Consider the following 22,528-nt stretch of genomic DNA (forward strand, 5'->3'; position numbering starts at 1 on the left):
GAAGCACCAGCAGGAATATGTAAACATCTCAGACACAAGAGGAAAGACAGACATCAATGGCAGTCATCCACTGATTGAAAAGGCAGATATGCCCTTTTAGTGCTCTGGTACTAAATGTCTCAGTCCTTTTGTTTCAGAGGTGTGTCTCGGCACACCTCCTTTGATGTTGCAGACGTTGATCCAGTCCTCAGGCATCCGCTTCTCTGTGAAGTCTTCTCAACCATATGGTCAAACATAGGTCACGCTGTGGAACAATTCTTTTGCAATACTAATAGAGTAAAATATGGGATAAAATATATCTTCAACCTAACAGTGACTCTAAGGGGTGTGGTGACCAGTGAAGTCCCTCCCCTGACGTAGTCTTGTAGACTATTGCCATGATACCTATTATTGGTTAGAGTCATTGTTAATGATAGCGATTGTCAATGGTATCATGGCAACTGTCTTTGAAATGTGGCGATTGCTTATGGTATTGAGGCAAAGTGAATTGCCATGGGCTGAGTCAGCTCAAGCAGCCGAGCTATTGCTATGCTAAAAGAGCTGAGCTAGCGCCTTGTTCTGCCGAGCTATTGCTATGCTAAAAGCAGTTGAGCTAGCGCCTTGAGCAGCTGAGCTATTGCTATGCTAAAAGCAGCTGAGCCTTGTAAGACGGCGCGCCCAGTGTGTGCTTCAAAGACAGAAATAGCACCCTCAACAGGTGTTGCGCCCTTTGAGGCAGCGCGTCCTATGACTGCGACAATACGGTAATCGCCAGCGAATTCGACGAAGATGAGTTGTAAGGGGGCACTGATGACATCCAAAAAGCACAAGAGGGGTAAGAAACTACATACGGAACAAGATGTAGACGACGGGATGCAGCTAATAGATGAAGCTAACAATAGCTCCACCGGCGCTGGCCGCGGGGCCTCGTCCGCCTCGGGCTATGAAATTGAGGAAGAAGAGGGGAATCTGCTGATGTTGCCGAAGGGGATAAGGTACATCGTAAAGGAAGTGAAAGAATTCCGAAAAGGCACAAACGCGCCAACGTGAGACTCGGCTAAGTTGAAACCAGGGTTGCTGGGCACGAAGACAAGTTACAAAATTTCAACGAAGTCCTGGACGAAATGGTGATAATGCAAGAAAAACTGAACTCTAAAATGCGTTCTCTGTAGGCGTACTCGAGGAGGGAGACTGAGAATATGCGGCATTCCGGAAGGTGTGGAGTCGGGATCTCAATCCATGAGTTGCTTTATGGATGAGCTACTTCGGGCAAGTTTGGGAATTCCCGACTCAACAGCACTGCAAATACAGAGGGTGCACAGGGCGGCGACATCTCCCCCAGCGGATGGCGCCCAGCCCCGATCAATCTTAGTGAGGTTTTTATGCTTTACAGTCAAAGAGGAGGTGCTGCGTCTTGCATGGCAGAAAAAGGGACTCGTGTGGAAAGGCAATAAAGTGAACATCGATCACGACTACCCACCGGAAATCATGGCCATGAGAAAGGAATACGCGGTAGGACAAGAACCTGCGGTTCCGGACACTCTTCCCAGCACACCTGAAAGTGTTTTATGACAAAGGAGTGAAGATCTACCAAACGGTGGAGGAGGCGACGTCGGATATGGTGAGACGAGGACTGTGCTGAAACCACCGGCAACGCTCAGAGAGAAACTACAGAGGTGCGCATCGTGGCAACCAACTACGGGGAGGCGTCATCGGCAGACTCGGGAGGCGACGGGATTCTAGGAGAAGCTGCAAGTATACTGACAGGATGAGAACTAGAATGTTGTTTTTTTTGGACGTTATGGTAGGATGCAAAAAATGTCATGAAAAAAACGGATGTTGATTACCAATAGTAGAAGTGACATCACAGTAGAAGGCACGCCTTCAAAAGCTAAGGGAGGCAGTGGAACAACAGCTCTGCTGGAAGCGCAAATAAGATTGGTTAGACTGTTATTTTTTTCCCGCTTGTTAAGTTTCTGTTGGGTTTTTTTTTTGGTCCTTTTTTTCTACATATTTCCTGTCTATTTCTGGGGGGTGCCAGCTGCTTTTGGGGTTTGAAAAATGTACTGGTTGTTACGACCAAATGCAGAGTGAACAAGTGAAAGTTCTTTCTTTTAATGTGAATGGAATTCTGAATGCGATCAAAACAAACAAAATATCTAAAGTAAAGAAAGAAGGAGCACAAATTGCTTTACTCCATTCCGATCATCTGAAGCTGAGAAAAAAGGGTTTTAAGTTTGTGTTCTCCTCATCGGATAAATACAAACATAAACGAAGGGTGCCTATACTTACTTCGGGGCCACTCAATTATGAACATATATGTGACGTTAGCGATGAGGAAGGTAGAAATGTAAAGACAACAGGAAAAATTTAGGGCTCTGAAATCACTATTATTAATGTATACGCGCCACCCGGGAGTGATTGGCAATTCTACAGAAAGGTTTTAAATTTAATGGTTGATTCTCAGAGTCTAGTCATTTGTGGTGGAGACTTTATAGACTTGATCCCAAACTGGACTCCACAAATCCAACTTGCTGAATCGCTCCTCTGATTCGAAAAAATAAATTTTATCTGGAAGAAATGGGGATAATTGACATTTGGTGTAAGTTGCATCCATCCCGCAGAGATTGCACTCACTATTCTAACTCATTTCAGGTTTATGATAGACTTGATTATTTTCTCATGTTTAATGTGGACAGATTTAAAGTTAAAGACTGTGACATTCTTACAAGGGACCTGTCTGATCATAGCCCTGTATCCCTGACTATGCAGATGGATAGGAAAAAAATATCCACATTGTGGAAATGAAATTTTAACATACTCAATGATCCTGCCATAGTATCTAAAATTCAGGAAGACATGAAGGTATTTTTGGATATAAATGACACAGGAAAAGTCTCTTTTGTGGGACACGCTTCAAGCGGAAACGAGGGGCAACTTAATTTCCATAACCTCCCATCTTAAACGCCTCAAAAGACAGAAACTTGCTGATCTACAGACAAGGTTGAAATCGAACGAAGGGGAAGATATAAATGACGTAAATCCCACCACAAAGGAAACTACAAGGGGAAATTGATATTTACACACAAGAGGCCCAAAAAAAAAAAAGATTTTTCTAAAACAGAAATATTGTGAGCTCGGGGGGGAAATCAACAAAAAAATCTCGCCCGAAGATTGGAGAAATTACTACCATGCCTAATTAATTTAGATCAGACCGGATTTATTTGTCATAGAAAAACAACTGATTACATTAGAAGAATATTGCACATTATGTATGATGTCCACAAGAACAAAAGAGAATCAATTATAGGGAGTCTGGATGCTGAGAAGGCCTTTGACCCGGTTAGGTGGGCCTTTCTGTACAAGGTGTTGGAGAAATTTGGTTTTGAACACAAGTTTATTGGAGTAATCCAGCCGTTATATGGCAAGCCGTCAGCCCGGATCAAAATCAGTGGGGATCTTTCTGGAGTTTTTGTTCTGAAGCGAGGGTGTAGGCAGGTCTGCACAATTTCACCTCTCCTGTTTGATTTGATTATCAAGCCACTTGGCCAAACGATAAGACAAAATATAAATATCAAAGGTGTAGCTATATTAGGAGCTGAACACAGTGGCAATGTTCGCTGATGATGTACTGGTCTGTCTGGGGGAGCCAGAGAGCTCATTTCAAGAATATATGTCAACCCTAACCAAATTTGGTCAGCTTTCAGGTTACAAAGTTAACATCTTAAAAACACAGGTGATGACCCTAAATTTTACTGCCACTGAGACATTACGGAGAGGCTTCAAATTAAATTGGGAAAATTAAAATATTAAATACTTAGGGATACAACCAACTATGGATCTCTCAGAACTCTCCCGGGCAAATTACCAACCAATATCACTAAATATCAAGACAGATATCCAAAAGTGGAATTTGGTCCCCTTTCTAAGTCTTAGTTCAAGGATAAGCGTGGTTAAGATGAGTGTACTCCCTCGTCTGCTTGACCTATTTAGGAGTTTAGCGAGAACCAATTTAGAGAATAGGACAAGTGGATTTCCAGGTTTATTTGGCAGGGCCTTAAACCTAGGATTAGATATGCCACCCTCCAACTCCCAAAGGAAGGTGGAGGTTTGGGCCTCCCCTCACTAAGAAATTATTATGCAGCTCAAATAACTCCTATTCTTTACTGGTACAATGGCATACACAGCTACGTGGAAAGTGTTGGAGCGTGGCCTATCATCCCAATTTCCTATCCAAGCTGCGATAGCAAATAGGGGCTTGATGGAGCATTTAATAAAAGTAGGGAACCCATGGTTGAACCTCACGCTTTGGCTCTGCCAGAGGGTGATGAGTTTTTGTGGGACTCACGAAATGCTAAAGATATTTAGATGGTTTGCTTATGATTCTGACTTTGCCCCCAATTAAATTTACCCTAGCTTTATATTGTGGGACAAACATGGCCTCACAACATTCTTTTCACTTACTCACAAGAACGCTATCCACAGCTTTGAAGCCTTGCGAGACAGATTCAGTAAAGTGCTGCAGGAAGATGACTTCAGTGGAGCGGGTTCTCGTCCAGTTGATCAGGGCCGTAATCTCCATTGCAACACCTCAGAGGATGTGGTCTGCCTTCGATCTTGTACCGGTCAGTTGCTGTAGAATCTCAACAGCCACTTCCAAGTGAATCACCATCGCCTAATTCCCAAGCCGTGGGACTGAGGACAGAAGAGAGAACAGAAGTAGTAAGCGGGCCAACAGGTAATTCAACTGAAGTGCTGAAATATATAAGTAAGTAAATCAGATGAAGCGCTGCATAAAGACGACTTTGGCATCTAGCTTTGTATATCATAGTTTTGTTCACAGTATATTGCAGGTCCCTGCCCGGTTGGTCAGTGCCGTTAGCTTCATAGTGGGTCACCATCACCTAATTCTCAAGCAGGGGAAGAGGGAGCAGAATAGAGAAAAAGCGGCAGTAAACAGGCCAATAAATAATTTGAATTGGATGCTAAAGTATATAAATAAGTTGAACAGATGACGCGCTGCAGGAGATGACTTTGGTGGAGTAGGTCCCTGCCCAGTTGGTCAATGCCTTAAGCTTCATAGCGGGTCACCGTCACCTAATTCCCCAGCCGGGGAGGAGGAGGCAGAAAAGAGAAAAGAAGTGGCAGTAAACAGGCCTACAAATAGTTCAACCAATTGCACAAGAGTATAAATGTGTCTTTAATAGTGTTTTGAACATTTCTACTGAGGTGGCGCCTCTAATATCTGTGGGTAGTGCATTCCAAGGCATTGGTGCCCGAATGGAGAACGTTCTAGAACCTACGGACTTCTTTTTGGCTCTCGGATCACTAAAAGACCAGCATTTTGTGAGCGAAGGTTTTGAGACGGAACATATGGTGCCACGAGATCAACGAAATAGGAAGGTGCTAGGCCGTGTAATATTTTATAGGCAAGTAGCAAAACTTTAAAATCACATCTCAAGTGGACCGGGAGCCAATGCAAATTGGCTTGTATTGGGGTGATATGATCATACTTCATCGTCCTAGGCAGGAGTCTAACTGCTGCATTTTGAACTAGCTGCAGACTTTTAATACTAGACATGGGGAGACCCGAGAGCAAAACCGTTAAAATAATCAAGGCGAGACGTAACAAACGAATGAATTAAGATTTCTGCATCACTAGTTGATAGAATTGGATTAATTTTAGCAATATTGCGCAGATGAAAAAATGCAGTTCTAGTAATATTTTTAATGTGCATTTGAAAAGACATCGTCAAGTCAAATATAATACCGAGATTTTTTGTTGAATCACTTTGGGTAATATTACATTTATCGATGCTCAGAATGGTGTCTTTGAAAAGGTGCCAATGACGTGCTGGTCCAATGATCAGCATCTCGGTTTTATCTGAGTTAAGACGCAAAAAATTGAAAGACTCGTTTAATCTCGGCAAGGCATGCCTCTAATTTATAGCAATTACGCGGATTTGTTATAGCCACCGGCATATATAATTGGGTATCATCAGACTAACAATGAAGACAAATGTTATATTTCCATATAATTTCACCAAGCGGTAGCATGTACATGCTAAACAATAGAGGTCCAACTACCGATCCCTGCGGAACTCCACATGTGATATTACAAAAGTCAGAAGTCTCATTGCCATGAATTACAAGGTGCGTCCTCTCTGACAGATAAGAATTAAGCCAAGAAACCGCTGAGCCTGAAATGCCAACACATGTTTCAAGGCGTTTTAATAGTATGTCAAGATCAACGGTGTCAAAAGCGGCGCTAAGATCAAGCCAGGGCAAAGGATTATTGGCTGCCCTCTCCCCTCACTGTCGGACATCTACACCGCCCGGTGCCTCAGCAGGGCTCTCAATATCGTCAAAGACAATTCCCAGCCAAACTCACACCTGTTCGACCTGATGCCCTCTGGCAGGCGCTACAGGTGCATCAAATCAAGGACTAATAGACTGAGAAACAGTTTCTTTCCAAGAGCCATCTCCATTCTAAACTCTCACACACACACACACACACATGACCACCCCTACCTTGCAGAACAGCGACGTGATGTGTTTTTATATGCCCTATTTTATATTATTTTCCATCTCACTGTTTATTCTATTATTTATCTAATTTATATATTTAATTGAATTATTGTTGTACTGCACTGGAGAGGGGAGCTCTCTAATCTCGTTGCACACTTGAGTACAATGACAATAAAGGGATTTCTGATTCTGAAGTAAGAGGAATATTGATGAGGTGTCGACGTCCATAGCAATGAGAAGATCATTAGTCACTTAAGCAAGGGTCGTCTCAGTAGAGTGGTCGGCTCTAAAACCTGATTGGAGAAGTTCAAATTGATTATTAGCAGTCATTTATTCAATAAGTTGTTGCGCTACGACTTTTTCAAGTATTTTTGCAATAAATGGAAGATTTGAAACCGGCCTATAGTTATTGAGACCCTCTGGGTCGAGGTTTGGTTGCTTAAGTAGAGGTCGGATAACGGCGGTCCTAAAAGCAGCTGGTACCCGTGTAGAGTGATAGATTGATTATATTTAAGACAGGCGGTCCTCGGTTCGTAAATAGTTCTTTAATTAGTTTGCCAGGAAGCGGATCAAGCACATGAGTTGTCGGTTTTTCCGCACTAACCAATTTTGTTAGGCTTTCAAGAGATTAACACCATTAATCACAGAATTCAACGAGATTTTAGTAACAGTGTCTTTAATCTCATCCCGAATGCGCTCAATCTTCCGAGCAAAGAATTGCATGTAATCGTGAGCTGAATAGGAAGAGCTATTCGAGGTCGGCCTCTGTTGTGTTAGCATTGCCACGGTATCAAATAAATATTTAGGGTTGTTTTTATGAAAGACAATCTAGAGAAGTAATTATCGTATTTTCGCGACCATAAGGCGCACTTTAAAGTCTCTAATTTCCCCCAAAACTAACGATGCGCCTTGTCATGCGACGCGCCTATTCTATAGACTGAACAACTCTCCCGGCCATCAAGCCTGTCCCTTTGGGGCATTGCAGAGTGCATGTTAGCACACCCTGCTGGCCAAAGTCTGAGACATCTATGTGACAAATTGAGTGTGACAAAAACATTATGTGAATGTTTTCTCGGTGACTGTGCAAGAGAAAGCTGGACAAAAGGACAGCTGTTCACCATGTCGTAGTCTGTTTTACCATTCATGTTATTGCAAGCAAAAAATAGCACGTTTAGACAACAGACTGCAAAAAACTAAACAAAACAAAACACACCACTCACATCTCTCTAACCTGATAAGGCTGATAATATCCCAGAATGCCTCGGTCTGATAATCTCCCAGAATGCCTCGGTCTGATAATCTCCCAGAATGTCTCAGTGTGATAATCTCCCAGGATGCCTCAGTACTGTTTTTGTGTTATTTTTGTTTCTTTTGGTGATGGGAATGGCATGAGAGATGCATGTTTTGTGTTAATTGTATTTCTTTGTTTCATTATTTGCTTGTATGGTGTTCAGAGATAATTATGGTTTTGATTTGAAACCATGACTCAAAGGAGTGTGGTGACCAGTGGCATCCCTCCCCTGACGTAGTCAATTAGATGTGTTGCCATGACCTCCCTGATCTGTCTGCTGCTACTAACAGTATTTAGCATGCGCAAGCTAGCATGTTAACATGTGCCTCGTAGTGCGGCGCGCCCAGTCTAAGTATTAAATACAGAAATAGCATCCTCAACTGGTGTTGCGCTCTTTGATACAGCGTGTCTTTTGGCCGTAAAAATATGGCACTTTTGGCTAAATCGAGTGCTTCCTTGTATATTAGTAATCGCGCCATACCTGACGGAAAACCTCAGGTTTGGTCGCACGCCATTTGCGCTCAAGCTTCCTACATGATAGTTTAAGAATGGCCGTTTCCTCTGTAAACCACGGAGTAAGCCTCTTTGGACGAGTTTTAATTTTTAAGGGTGCTACGGAGTCAAGCGCATTTAACAGAGCGGCATGAAAGTTGATTAGGAATATGATTAGGAAACGAAGGAGGGAGTAGCTCAGTGAGCACAGTGGTGGTTGAAGAGCTAATATTGCGGCTGCTATAGCTTTGATTGTGGTCAGAACAATGGCAATGAGCCAATACTTCAAATTTAATAAAGTAATGGTCAGATATAGCAGTAGTATATGGTAATACGATTACGTTTGAGGATGCTAAGCCTCGGGTTAATACCAAATCTAAAGTATTACCATTTATTATGCGTCACTTCATCTATTATTTGCATGAAACCAAATGTATCAATTATTGTCTGAAACGCCATGGTAAGTGGTTCCATGAGTTCATATGAATGTTGAAGTCGCCCATGATAAGTATATTATTGGCATGAGTTACCAAATCAGCCACTAATTCAGAAAATTCATCTAAAAAGCCAAAGTAGTGCAGGAGCTGCCTCGTGCTCTGGCGACAGTCATGGCTCACTGCGGTCTACTTTGGAGGTATCGGATTTTCCTCGGTTTGCCATTGTTGTGAGAGAAAAAAATAGGACGGGCACCAACGCTGAACGGGAGGTAAAAGTAATGCGGGTGTCGAATGTTATAAATAATCCTGCTAACATAGGTTTATAGTGTCACATCCCTGCGGAGCTCCTGCAGACATGTCTTTTATGCTCGACTTTCAACCCGGAAGCCCTACTTTTTTTTTCTTGGATTTTTATTTTGCCTTTCTGACAATAAAATTACGCTAATTTATAACGTTTTATTCCCTGATCTTGTTTGTCCAATTTTGGGAAATTTTCCATTTTTTACATCAAACAGAAATCATTTGTCACAGGTTTTTTTGTGCAACTTCAAATAAATGAAGTTGAGTGGTTTTTAATTACCCCCAAAATTGCCCCACAGGTGAAAAGGTTATATACAGTGACGACTCAAGTGACAAAATAACAAAAATAAAGTAAACCAAAACAAAGGAAAAATATTTACAATTCAATTCTAAAGAAACTGTCAAAAAATTTATAATTTCAAGTTTAACTTAGCTTTTGTCCGCTTACGCTCTGCAGCAGCGAGTCACCAATGTCACAGGGCTCAGCCGTCTCATAAATTAATTTGGAACTCCTTAAATGTGCTGAGGCCCTCTCTCTGAGCAAACCATTTAAAATAATCTGGTGATTTTATGATAATAATAATAATAATAATAATAACTAGAGCTGCAAGCAGCTATAAAAAGCCCTTGCATCCCTGGCAACGTTGGGGTATGGGCGCATTGGAAATGTGAAATATTTACGAGAAGTAACGTGAGGAATCTTCAAGAGGAAATTTTGTGTAGTTAAAGTTAGAGCAGCTTTTGCTGTCAAAGTCTCGTCAATGTTTGAAGTAAATTAAAAATGGCTGACTTCCTGTCAATTTAGCATGTGGCTCCCAGAGACTTCTTATTATGTCTCAGCTTTTTACATGCTTTATCAAATTTTAGAAAAGTTTGGTGAAACACATTTGTTGGTTTTTTTTTGCTGTTTTTTTTTTTTTTTTAATCCTAGGGGGCGGTAGCCAGCCATTTTAAAAAAAATGCACAACAAACTAATAAAATATTGATTATTTTGCCAGGCCTGATTTGGATGTTTAAACCTCGAAATCAGCTTTTTTTTTTATTGGCAAACTGTGCGAAACCACGCCCACAGCTTTTCTCAAAAAAAGACAAATTTTGTATTGTGACATCCTGAAGGCCTAAACACTCATCCGAGCAAATATGAGGGCGACCTTGTGAACCTGCTCGGAGAAAAACATCAATGAAAATAATTTGTATTTGCTTTAACCAGTTGGTGGCGCTACCACTACGATCAAAAATAAGTTGGTAGATGTCTCAAGGGCTGGAATATCCTCAAATGTGAAAATTTTCGAGAAGATAGGATCATCTGAGTCATGTTGCTGGAGCTTTTGTTTCCACGGTGAATAATCAGACTTTACGGCACCGTAAAAGCCACGCCCTTTTCTGACCAATATTCAGTCAGATTCGTTAAAAGGGCTCCGTGCAGTACGTTAAAAAGTAAAAAATGTATATTTTTTTCGTCGACACTAGGTGGCGCAATGTGTATAACAGAATATAAAAATATAGATGTCTTCGGGTACTGAATCTTTATGTACATGTGATGTTTTGGATTTTTTGCAGCATGTGGAGGAGAGTTATTAAGCATTTTGTCCATTGCGGCGAAGGAATTTTTGAAGCCCCGCCCCCGTCATATAGTATTTCGGAAACTAACATTTTTTGTCCCAGTGTTTGTCCCAGGTCGTCAGGTGGTACAGCCGGAATTTTAAGGCAATCCGATGGATCCTGTAGGATCAGGGTGCCAAAGAATGACCCCTGTAAAAGTGCCTAAATGGGCGAAAGTTGGTCTTTCAAAAATTCTTAACTCACTTCCTGATCATTATAGACTATTGTTGTCAAAGAAATTATGTGTACATCTCGGTGTACTACACGTGCCTGGCAATTTTCGGACGCCTAAGTCAAACAAGCCAGAATTTCCTGTGATGTTTCCTATTCTAGTTGGCGCTACAGAGCCATTTTGTTTGCGTCGTTTATGACGACGTAAAAATATAAAATTTTTCGCCATCCCCAATGGGACTGCAAAGTGTAGTGAGTTTTCGTGTATGTTTAAGGGGTCAAAAATGCGATAGAACTATCGAAAAATAGAAAAAAAATAACTAGAGCTGCGAGCAGCTATATAGGGCCCTCGCAACCCTGGCAACTTTGGGGTACCGGCACGTTGGAAATGTGAAATATTTACGAGAAATAACGTGAGGAATCTTCAAGAGGAATTTTTGTGGAGTTAAAGTTCGAGCAGTTTTTGTTGTCAAAGCCTCGTCAATTTTTGAAGTAAATTCAAAATGGCCGACTTCCTGTCAATTTAGAATGTGGCTCCCAGACACTTCTTATTATGGCTTGGCTTTGTACATGCTTCATCAAATTTTCAAAAAGTTTGATGAAACACAGATCCGGGGGCTGTTTTTTTCAAATGTTCGAGGTGGCGATAGCGAGCCGTAAAAAATTAAATGACAAACTAATAAAATATTGATGAATTTGCCAAGCCAGATTTGGATGCAAAGCTTCATGAGTTATCATTCAAATTTAGAACCTCAAAATAAGCAAACTTGTTAACCTACTCTGAGAAAAATATCAACGAAAATAACTTGTATTTGCTTTAACCAGAAAGTGGCGCTACCACTACGATGAAAAATAAGTTGGTAGATGTCTTCAGGGTTGGACTATCCTCAAATGTGAAAAATTCTAAGAGGTTATGTCAAGGGAGAATCACCCCTATGTGGGGGAGCGACTCACGCCTCGGCAAGTAGGAAACCAGACACGGACAGCAGACTACAAGTTTCCGGCCGGGAGAGATGAAACCCCAGTGAACAGGTCTGATCTCTGAACCTCCAGTTCTCTCCAAGCCTTTTATTGAATATCATAAGTCACGTCGACATGTGCCGACACATTTCAATCAATACAGAAATCAATACAAGTACATACGACCGATTCAAAGGTACCTAAATTGTCAAGGGCATGTTTACTTCGGTCCAGCTGGTGTTTACTTGGTCCATGTCCGCCTCCCCTCGTGTGTATTCAGGAGTGGAGTTTGTTCGGTTGCCCTGACCTAAGTGGTCGTCCTAACCTAAGTGCGGTGGTGTGATGGTTAGTTCCTAGATTTTAGTTAATAAATGAACTAGAGTTAGTAACAATATCATGAAACTTTATGTGTTATGTATTTATGTGTTATGTATTTAAACTGTGCATAACATTGGACTGTATGTAAAATCAAACTGTTGTGTGATATTAGACTGTGTGTGATATTATTTTATTACATTCGATAACATGATTGCTCCTATAATGTTCTTCACATTTCCCTCCTTTTTATCGTAATGTAATAACGCATCAAACTTACACCATCTCATGCATGACTTTCAGTGTAGTTATCATATCCTTCTTACACTACTTCAAATTCGTAGCTGGCATCTTCATAATCCGCCAGCAACGTTTCTACTTCCTCCTGTAGGCTAACCTTTGCACTTTCAAACATGCGGTCAAAGATTTTCAATATCACATGTCTTAAACAGGGGATACAACAGCACCCTACCACAGATAACAATGCGACCCCGACACATATGGAAACAAACACAGGTATGAGAACATCTTTCCATTGTCCGAACATGTTACTGAACCAACCTATCACGGGGTGATCAATACCAGAATGAATATGCATAGTTTCAGACAACATTTGGAGTCCCTGGAGAGTTTTTGTGATCGATCCATCGGGGGCCGTATTGTTAGGGATGAACATACAACACTGGTCCTGGAAAATTGAGCAGACTCCACCGGCCTCAGCCAACAGCATATCTAATGCCATCCGGTTTTGAAATGCTGTTAGAGAGGTTGCGTCGAGCTGTTCGGCCAGTGCCATTCCCAGAGCGTGTGTGTAATTAGTGAGAGTCAACACATTGTAATGGATGTAATTAATGCGATCAACATTTTTATTTGGGGTAATCCAAATGAAGATTGATTCCCACCCTGCCGCAATTTGGTCCACCAATTTGTATTCGTTTGGCACCCCCCTCGGTACCCCTATGGCATCGATATACGTTGGATTAGGTCCCATATTCAAAGGTGCAATGTTTCGTCTCCTCCTATTATTTAGAGTGTGTGTCTTGACTATGGCTATGTGAGCTGGGAAGATTAGAATTACGTGTGCACATGACCCACTCCATTCCTCGGGGAGATGCCCCCGGAGGGTCTTCCCCCCACACCACCACCAAACATCCCGTCGTTGGTACACGAGTCGATCATTAGTTGGCACAATAATGGTTGTGTTACACATAAAATCTGGCACTGTTCCGACAGATGGGCAGGTGTTACCGGAACAATTTCTAGCTATGCAGGCATAGTTCCCCTCCTGGGGAACCTGGAAGTAAGGGGGCTGATGGTTCGTTTTGAGGGGTGGATATGCTTTCCCATAGGCATTACATGTGGGATCAGTAGTGAATGTCACATTAGTTGTGGAGCTAATGAGCAGACTACAATTCACGTTATCAGATATGGCCGGTGTGGGGAGTAGAGATGGACGGGCCTTGAGACAGACTACACAATCTTCATTTACCCCTTTTGTGGCCTCCTGCGCTGCCGTAACCCAGGTATTTTTAGCAACATCAGTTCCTGTGGCCAGATATATAATTTTGTTTTTCGTTACCTTAGCGGGGTTGAACACATGAATCCCTTTCGCTGCTCGTCCTAGTGAGATGTATGCATCTTTGGGGTCGACTAGCACTGGGTCCCTGCACACAATCATGTCAACACAGGGGTCCTTGGTTGGACCCGGAAAGTATGCATAAAGCCTTATCAACATACATTGTGATGAGTTCTGCTGGTTTGTCATATTCACTGTTAACACTATGTCATCTGGTAACCGAGTCAATTCTATTATGGACCCCCACTGCTTAGCAAGAGGGGTTGTTGGACGAGGCTTCCAATCCTTGCCTGAGTAAGCTGCGGTGTTCCCCCAGGATTTATCAATTTGCCCAATCATAGCATAATAGTGATACTTCCCGGGAGAGCCACCTGTTAAAGCTTTAAGACTTTTTTTACCGTATTTTAACTCAGTATATGGTATCTTAAATGAGAGCGTCTGATTCACTTTCACACAAACCTGTATCAGATAAACATGACTGCTATGATTTGAACATTGTTGACCAGGAAAATAGACCAGACCATGACCCTTTATTACAGGAGCGCGCCGCGTACGTGCCGTCAGGGAAGCGAGTTGCGTTCGAGGGGCGCTCTGGGCGCCCTTCGGCTTCTTCCAGACCTTCTCGTGCAGGTTCTTCTCGTGTAGGTGGGTCTCACGATATTCCTCATAATGCTGGTCATGATCCTTTGGGGGATCAGGTGCCCTTGGTGGGTTATGATCCTTTGGGGGATCATGTGCCCTTGGTGGGTCATGATTTTTTGGTGGATCAGGCGCCCTTGGTGGATCAGGCGCCCTTGGTGGATCATGATCCTTTTGTTTGTCGTGTCCAATTTTCACAATGAAGATGCCATATGCCAGTACCACAGCCATTCCAAAGATGCCGGTCCCGACGAGCAATCGCTTGCTGTTGTTGCTGCACATCGTTGCAGTGCCCGAAGGTCAGAGGTTACCAGCACTTAACCTTCGGAAAAACACTGTTTACTCGTGGGAGCTGTGAGAGTCGGGGGAGGGTACCTTTCCAGCCAGGTCGCCGAATAGCCGATGCTTCACCCAAGACAGATGAATCCAGTTGGGTCTTCCTTCCACCTTCACGGCAGTGGGCGTGGCGATCAGCACTCGATAAGGCCCCTCCCACCGCTCGCTCGACCACGTTTTCCTCTTGATGACCTTGATGAACACCCAGTCTCCTGCGGCGACTGGAGGTTGACGATGCTGTGGAGACAATGGCATATCTGGCAGTTCATTGGCGTGACGACATTCGCGATATTCGAGTGTCTTTCTCATGTAGTGGGCCAAGTCATGTACTGAGTCCGGGGCGTCTTTTGTTTTTAGTGTCAAGTCGGGAAGATTGTATGGCCTCCCATACAAAAGTTCGAAAGGAGTCAAACCCTTCCCTTCTGCTGGCAGGATATGCATATTCATTTTTACAATATCAATACAGTCAGGCCATGGTCTTCCTGTCTCTTTCATGGTTTTGATCAATTTATTTTTTATTGTACCATTCGTTCTTTCAACTAAACCAGCACTCTGTGGGTGATAAATGCAATGCCTCTTTAAATTTATTTTGAACTGTTCTGACAATCTTTTAATAACCTCATTTACAAAATGGGACCCATTATCACTTCTGATGACTCTCGGGATTCCAAATGTTGGTATTATATGCTTACATAGTGCCTTAGCCACTGTCAACGCATCAGGCTTGGCTGTGGGAAATATTTCAACCCATTTTGAAAATACATCAATAATCACCAAACAATATTCATACCCTCGTGACTTGGATAATTGAATGAAGTCCATATGTATCGTATGAAATGGGTGTTCAGGCTCTGGAAACGAGCCTCTTTTTGGTCTCACATTTCCTTGTGGATTATTTTTAATACAAATCAAACATTGTCTGCAAAAGTTTTTTGCATATTGTGTGAACCCAAATGAATTAAAGTGTTTGTTTATTTGATCAACCATGCCCCCTGTTGACACATGGCATGGTCCGTGTGTCACAATTGCTGCCCATGAAAATAGAGATCGAGGCAGCCATGGCTTATCATCCGGACCGCTGTAAAGTCCGTTGTCGTATGTTGCTCCTTTTTTTATCCACAATCGTTTTTCTGCATCAGACACTATCTTGTGTCTTTCCTTGAGAATGTCTTGCAAGTCCTCATCAGTTTCATCTGCCTTGATCTCAGCTTTACAAACAACGGTATTTTCTGCTGCTGCAGCTTTTGCCGCCTGATCAGCAAACCTGTTTCCTACTACCACTGGGTCATTTCCTTTAAGATGTGCTTCACACTTACAAATAGCTAGCAATGAGGGCAGCTGGATCGCAGCCAGGAGGTTAACAAGCAACGATTTATGTTTGACCTCTTTTCCTGTTGTTGTGATAAACCCACGAAGCTGCCATTGACGGCAAAACGTGTGTGCAGAGCTGTATGCGTACTGGCTGTCTGTGTACACTGTGACGGGTCTGCCCTCATAAATCATGCATGCTTTCGTGAGAGCGGCCAGCTCAGCTGCCTGAGCAGACATATTTGAGGCTAGTTTTCCTGCTGCGACTATAGTGGTTGCGGTTGTTACTGCATAACCTGCATGACTTTTCCCACACTGATCTTTAAAAGCGGATCCGTCAACAAATATGACATCCCCCTCTGCTAGGGGTATATCAGTGATGTCTGGTCTAGGTTTATACATAACGTCAGTTTCTGTTACGCAATCGTGTGGGGTACCATCATGCGGTGTGGGCATCAGAGTTGCTGGATTCAATGTTGTACATCGTTCAATCGTGAGGTTAGGTTGTGATAGTAGGAGTGCCGTGTAGGACAGGTGTCTTGCTGGTGAAAGAAATGACATTTTTGATTCCAGCAACAAAGCTGAGACCGCATGTGGCACCTTTAGGGTTAGCTGGTGATACAGGACTACCTCAGCTGATGCTTGTACTGCTAGGGCGGCTGCCACTACAGCTTGAACACAGTATGGGGTTGCCCTGGCAACAGGGTCTAAGTATTGCGAGTAATATGCTACTGGCTTAAGCCTAATGCCATGGTGTTGCAATAATACTGAGGTCATGCAATCTCGCTTAGCATCTACTGTTTGAATAAATGGCTTGGAATAATCAGGCAATGCTAGTGCTGCGGTATCAGTTATTGCCAATTTCAATTTGTCAAAAGCTGTGTCAGTAGACTTTGTCCAACTCAATTTTGCTGACATTGCCATTGGATCAGTGTGTATCATGTTTTGTAATGGCTTTGCCAGGAGCGCGTAATCTATTACCCAAATTCGGCAGTAGTTGCATAATCCTAGAAAAGCCATTAATTGTTTTTTAGTAGTTGGTTTTGGTGTCGCTACGATAGCTGCTTTTCGGTCTTGACAAATTGTTCTCCCGTCCTGTGTGAGTGTGTGTCCCAAATATTTAACCTCCCTCCTCCACAGTTGGAGCTTGTTTTTAGAAACTTTGTTTCCTGTTTCTGCCAAATGTTGCAATAGTGCAATTGTATCGATCTTACATTGGCTCTGTGTCGGGGATGCGACCAGAATGTCGTCTACGTACACAATGATTTGGCTACCCTCTGGTGGGTCAAATTGGGATAGACAGTTAGCGATAGCTTCTGAAAAAATAGTGGGTGATTCAGCATATCCCTGTGGTAATCGAGTGAATGTCAATTTTGCCTTCTTAAATGTGAATGCGAACCAAACTTGTGCTTTCTCTGATAGCGGAATGCTAAAAAATGCATTGCTGAGATCTATTACCGTGAAGTACTGTGAATCTGATCGAAGCGAATTCAACAATGTGTGTGGATTTGGCACATTTGGGGTTCGTTGTATGACTGCGCTATTAACTGCTCGGAGATCTTGCACTAACCTCCATCCCTCTGAGGGTGGGGCCTTTTTTACTGGAAAAATAGGTGTATTGCATTCCGCTTCAGGTGCTTGTATCAAAATTCCTGCTTCCTTTAATGCATTTATTATTGGCTCAATTCCATTTTCAGCATCAGGTTTCAGTGGGTATTGTTTAATGCGTGGTTTATGGTTTGTTTTCCCCCGTATTCGAACTGGGGTGACCCCTTTCATGAGCCCTACGTCAGCCGGCCCCTTGCTCCACAGGGAGTTGGGCAGCCCCTTCAGGGCTTGCTCTTCCACATCTGTTAGCAAAATACATCACATCTCCAGAGGTGGATGCATGTGCACCTGCGGGTGCATTGTGACCCTGAGTGTGAGTTTGAGCCTCGACCATCCAGTAGATGGGGAGGTCTCCAGTTTCTCCCCACTCCGAGTCCAATCCCTAATAGTGGACACCAATGTGGCAGAGACAGCGTTGTCGCTCCACTCGTCTTGGTGTGCCTTTGTTATGGATATATGTTTACTCCCTGGGTCCGGCATTAAGTCCAAAATGCATGCTGGTGGGTCCACCGTACAGAATGAGGCGGGCCCTCGGAAAACAAAATACATCACTTGGACTATGCTCGGGCCACACCGGAGCAAAGCCTCGGTGTAGGCCTCATCTGGCCCCGGGGTCCTACTATATCTTATGGTCATGTGTAATTCTTCTGCTGGCATTGTATCATACTCTCCCACAAGGTGTTTTTTTGACAAGTCAATGATATGCTCTGCGGCGTGGGTCACATCTGCCGAGGGGAATTCCAAACTCCACCAGTAATATGGCACGTCCTCAGCTTCCGTGACCATCACAGGAACGCAGTCTAGGGGACAGTGAATTACTTTGAACACCCCTTTATTTGTGGGAACAATGGCTAGTTCCATTTGGAGCATATCTGCCCGTCCCAACAAGTTATGTGGGCACCTAGCCATCATTAGGACTCGGCTAGTGGAAGCTACCTCCCTATTCTGGCCCCATTCCAATTTTACAACTTCACTCAAAGGAACTTTCGCCTCCTCCCCACTCGCCCCCGTCATTACTACCACACGCTTTGATTTTGACACACTGGCTGTCTCTCTAATTACAGATCTTTCCGCCCCTGTGTCTGCGAGGCACATCATAGGTTTATTGTTTACATATACCAAAGTTTCTGGTCTTAGTTTTGAATGCACGTCTTCTGCAGACAGCTGGACCTCTATCTGATTTCGGCCACAATGTTTATCTAACACAACACTTTTTCTCCCTTCATCCGTCCGGACTTTTCCTAGTCATGCCTGCTTGCCATCTCTCTCCCGACATTCTCTGGCAAAATGCCCAGATCTAAAACAAACAAAACAAAGTCCTTTCCTCCTTGCCTCCTCTCGTCTCTCCTCGTTATCACAATCTCTGCCCCCCCCCCATCTCACTTTGTTTTTCTGGCTCTCTCGCGGCCCCCTCCACTCTCTGCGCCCTTTTGGCCCCTGTCCCCTCCAATCTGTGCGTAAAATGTAAGTTTCCGCACCCTCTCGCAACTGGACTTCATGCGCTTTTTTCTTCATTTTATCTTTCATCACCTTTTCCGCGTGGACTACATTGTCCATACATTCATCAATCGAGGCCGTGGGTAGCGTTACCATGTTTTGTTCTATCCATGCTTTTATTTGTGGTTTAAGGCCGAACAAAATTGCTTGCTTCAATTGCTGGTTGAAGGGCCCATTAGGGTGACCATCTTCACTGATACCACTGTTTATTTTAAATACTGGGTACAATCTAGCCCTGTACTCTTGTACTGTTTCTTCCATCGACTGTGTAGTTTGACTAATCTTAGCATAGTTTGGATGTTTTACAAACACACGACGCATATTTGCAAAAATGGAGTCTGGATTGCTTAAACTATTAACAACCTCGCCTGGTGACATAATGAGATCGTTACTTTTCCCTGTGTATGGGCTCCACTGCCCTTTGCACTGGTGCCATTTTAACCCTGTAATTTGCATGAGTGCCTGCTGCATTTCGGGGCCATTTAGATGATAACTTTGTTGCAAGTCAATTATTCCCTGAACGCACCCTTCTACATCATCAGTGGGTTTTGGAACATGTTCGAGGACCTTAATCATTTGTTCTTTTGTCCAAGGCCTATGAACCAATACATAATGAGGTTGGCCGTCTTCCCCTGCTCTCGGATTTGCCACCTGGATGAGCGGGAAGGTCTCAGTGGGTTTACTTACCTCGGGTCCCTCCAGGAGGATTGGCGTTCCCCCCATCTCTTTATTCCATGATAACTCGGGCCCTTGACCCCTACGCGTCATCATGTGTGGCCCCGCATTATGTGATGTGGAATTAAGGTCATATCTCGGCGGCGGTATTGTCGGGTACAGCTGTGTCGTAGTGGGTGTGAATGTAACATTATCATCTTGTAATGGTGGTTTTACTTTTTTCATTCGTGTCTTTTCCCCCTCTTGTATATTTTGTGTTGCATTTAACTGCTGTTCTACGCTTGGCCCCGTAAACAGCTGTTCCTTCCTTATTTTAATCACTCGCTTACGTCCCCTTCCCTGTGTCTCATCATCCTCAGCACGAGCCACATTAATACCACTTTGGCTCTCCCCCTCTTTCTTACGCATCTCCTCATGCCAAACTCTAGCCTGCCTCAATTGTTTCCCTGGTGTATCACGAGTACGTTGCTTTTGCCGGTCATGAATGGAGAGGTTTCTCAACAACTCCCCAGTCTCTCTTACTCCAGCCAAGTCTGGATCAAATTGATAGCGTCCTTTCCATTTACCCAAGTACTTCGTACTACCCGGGAACTTGAGTTCCATCTTTTTTACCATATCGGGTGATTTTGACCTGTCAGGTCTGGCTCCCCTTTTTTTATCTTTCTTCCCCATTGTCTGCTTGTTAGTAGTCACACAAAAATACTTTGAGAGATTCTCTGGAGAAATGCTACGTGCTCGTTCACTTCCCCTGATGTCAAGCTTCTACCTTTTGACCTAGCGTCTCAGGAGGACATCAGCTTGGTGTTTAAATTTCACGGAACGTGAACGATTTTAGATCTCCGTCAAATACTCTCCATGCACACACATATAATCCGCAGTTAGTATGTCAGTCACAGGCCTGGTCAATTCACTGTCTCACTTGTTCGGACCCGAACCACCCGGGAGTTCCGTTACCCGGGTACACCGTTAAAACAACTGGTTTTTAATCTGCAGAAGCTACGTTATCTGCAGTAACGTTTTCTTGACTAAACCAAATCTACAGAAGTTACGTTATCTGCAACAATGTTCCAAATTTGCAGAAGTTACGTTATCTGCAGTGAACAACAACAATAGTGAAGTAGCTAAGTCTCACACCAAAAACCGTCTAGGTGCCGTGGTACCCAAAATACTTCAAGAAGTTTTTGTCTTACCCCTTGCCGTCCGTGTCTTTCCTCTGGTTCAGTCGGATGTCAACCGGGGCACTCGTCGGGAGATCCTGCGAGACCGGCCTCAAAATCAGGACGAGATGAGGTTTTTTAAGTCCTGGTTGCTGTGCACAGTCTTTTCCTCCGGTCGTCACCGCCTCCCCCTCCGCATGACCCGGTCAACACCCGTTTTGAAGGATCGAAGGACCACTGTAAAATGTCAAGGGAGAATCACCCCTATGTGGGGGAGCGACTCACGCCTCGGCAAGTAGGAAACCAGACACGGACAGCAGACTACAAGTTTCCGGCCGGGAGAGATGAAACCCCAGTGAACAGGTCTGATCTCTGAACCTCCAGTTCTCTCCAAGCCTTTTATTGAATATCATAAGTCACGTCGACATGTGCCGACACATTTCAATCAATACAGAAATCAATACAAGTACATACGACCGATTCAAAGGTACCTAAATTGTCAAGGGCATGTTTACTTCGATCCAGCTGGTGTTTACTTGGTCCATGTCCGCCTCCCCTCGTGTGTATTCAGGAGTGGAGTTTGTTCGGTTGCCCTGACCTAAGTGGTCGTCCTAACCTAAGTGCGGTGGTGTGATGGTTAGTTCCTAGATTTTAGTTAATAAATGAACTAGAGTTAGTAACAATATCATGAAACTTTATGTGTTATGTATTTATGTGTTATGTATTTAAACTGTGCATAACATTGGACTGTATGTAAAATCAAACTGTTGTGTGATATTAGACTGTGTGTGATATTATTTTATTACATTCGATAACATGATTGCTCCTATAATGTTCTTCACAGGTTAGGATCATCTGAGTCATGTTACCGTAGCTTTTGTTGCCACTGAGATTAATACATTTTTGCGGCACCGTAATGGCTACGCCCTTTGCCGAAAAAGCACAAAATTCGGCATAGACTAAGATCAACGGCTTCAGGCTGTTCTGACAAATTTTCAGTCGGCTTCGTGAAAAGGGCTCCGTGCAGTATATTAAAATGTAAAAAAAATATATAAATGTGTTCTTACTTTGTTACTTGTATGTTTGTGATGTAATACTTTGTTACATGCATGCTTATGATGTAATGTTCCTTTATTTCTTTGTCGCTTCATAATAAAGTCTTCACTTCTTCCACATTGTCAGACGAGACCGGTTGTGTGTAGTTATTCCTCTGTCAATACAGACATTCTGGTTTGCTGATCCTGAAAATAGTTGGACGCGATACTACTGCTGCGTAGTATCACTCTGCCAACTGGTTATGGGCCCAGGATCCAACTGAAGCCAGGACAAAATCAGGAATTTTTGGACTGTACCACCAGGAAGAAGCCACAACGTACTGCAAGTAAGCCAATGGCTAGCGCAATGAACCGGCGGCCGACTGAAACGAGTAGCCGCTGGAGTAGACTACTTTTTGACGGAATTGAGAAAAACTACGAACTGTGGGAGATAAAGTTTTTCGGTCATTTAAAACTACAAGGGCTCAAAGACGCGGTTCTGTACAGTCCTGCTGAAAATGAAACAGATGATGAGGATGATAAAAGAGCCGTCTTTGAAGCTGAAAATGCCAAACCATATGCAGAGCTGATACAATTTTTGGATGACAACAGTTTATCACTGG

The 22,528-nt window shown here is 43.3% G+C and overlaps 1 protein-coding gene and 1 long non-coding RNA gene across 2 annotated transcripts in view; one reads left to right on the forward strand and one right to left on the reverse strand.

Moving 5' to 3' along the window:
- The window catches only part of LOC148335962 (uncharacterized), a 37,425-nt gene extending 15,373 nt beyond the window's left edge, over window positions 1–22,052 (forward strand). The window contains exons 2-3 of the long non-coding RNA XR_015843207.1: window positions 12,528–12,591; window positions 20,937–22,052. This is a non-coding gene — a long non-coding RNA (uncharacterized LOC148335962). The remainder of the gene's footprint in view (window positions 1–12,527; window positions 12,592–20,936) is intronic.
- LOC148335961 (alpha-taxilin-like) overlaps window positions 1–22,528 on the reverse strand; it is a 193,678-nt gene that overhangs the window by 153,821 nt on the left and 17,329 nt on the right. The window lies entirely within an intron of this gene.

This window comes from Idiotropiscis lumnitzeri, chromosome 5 (assembly GCF_059441095.1).
Source record: "Idiotropiscis lumnitzeri isolate Australia: NSW breed Sydney's pygmy pipehorse chromosome 5, RoL_Ilum_1.0, whole genome shotgun sequence".
NCBI classification, from domain to species: Eukaryota; Metazoa; Chordata; class Actinopteri; order Syngnathiformes; family Syngnathidae; genus Idiotropiscis; species Idiotropiscis lumnitzeri.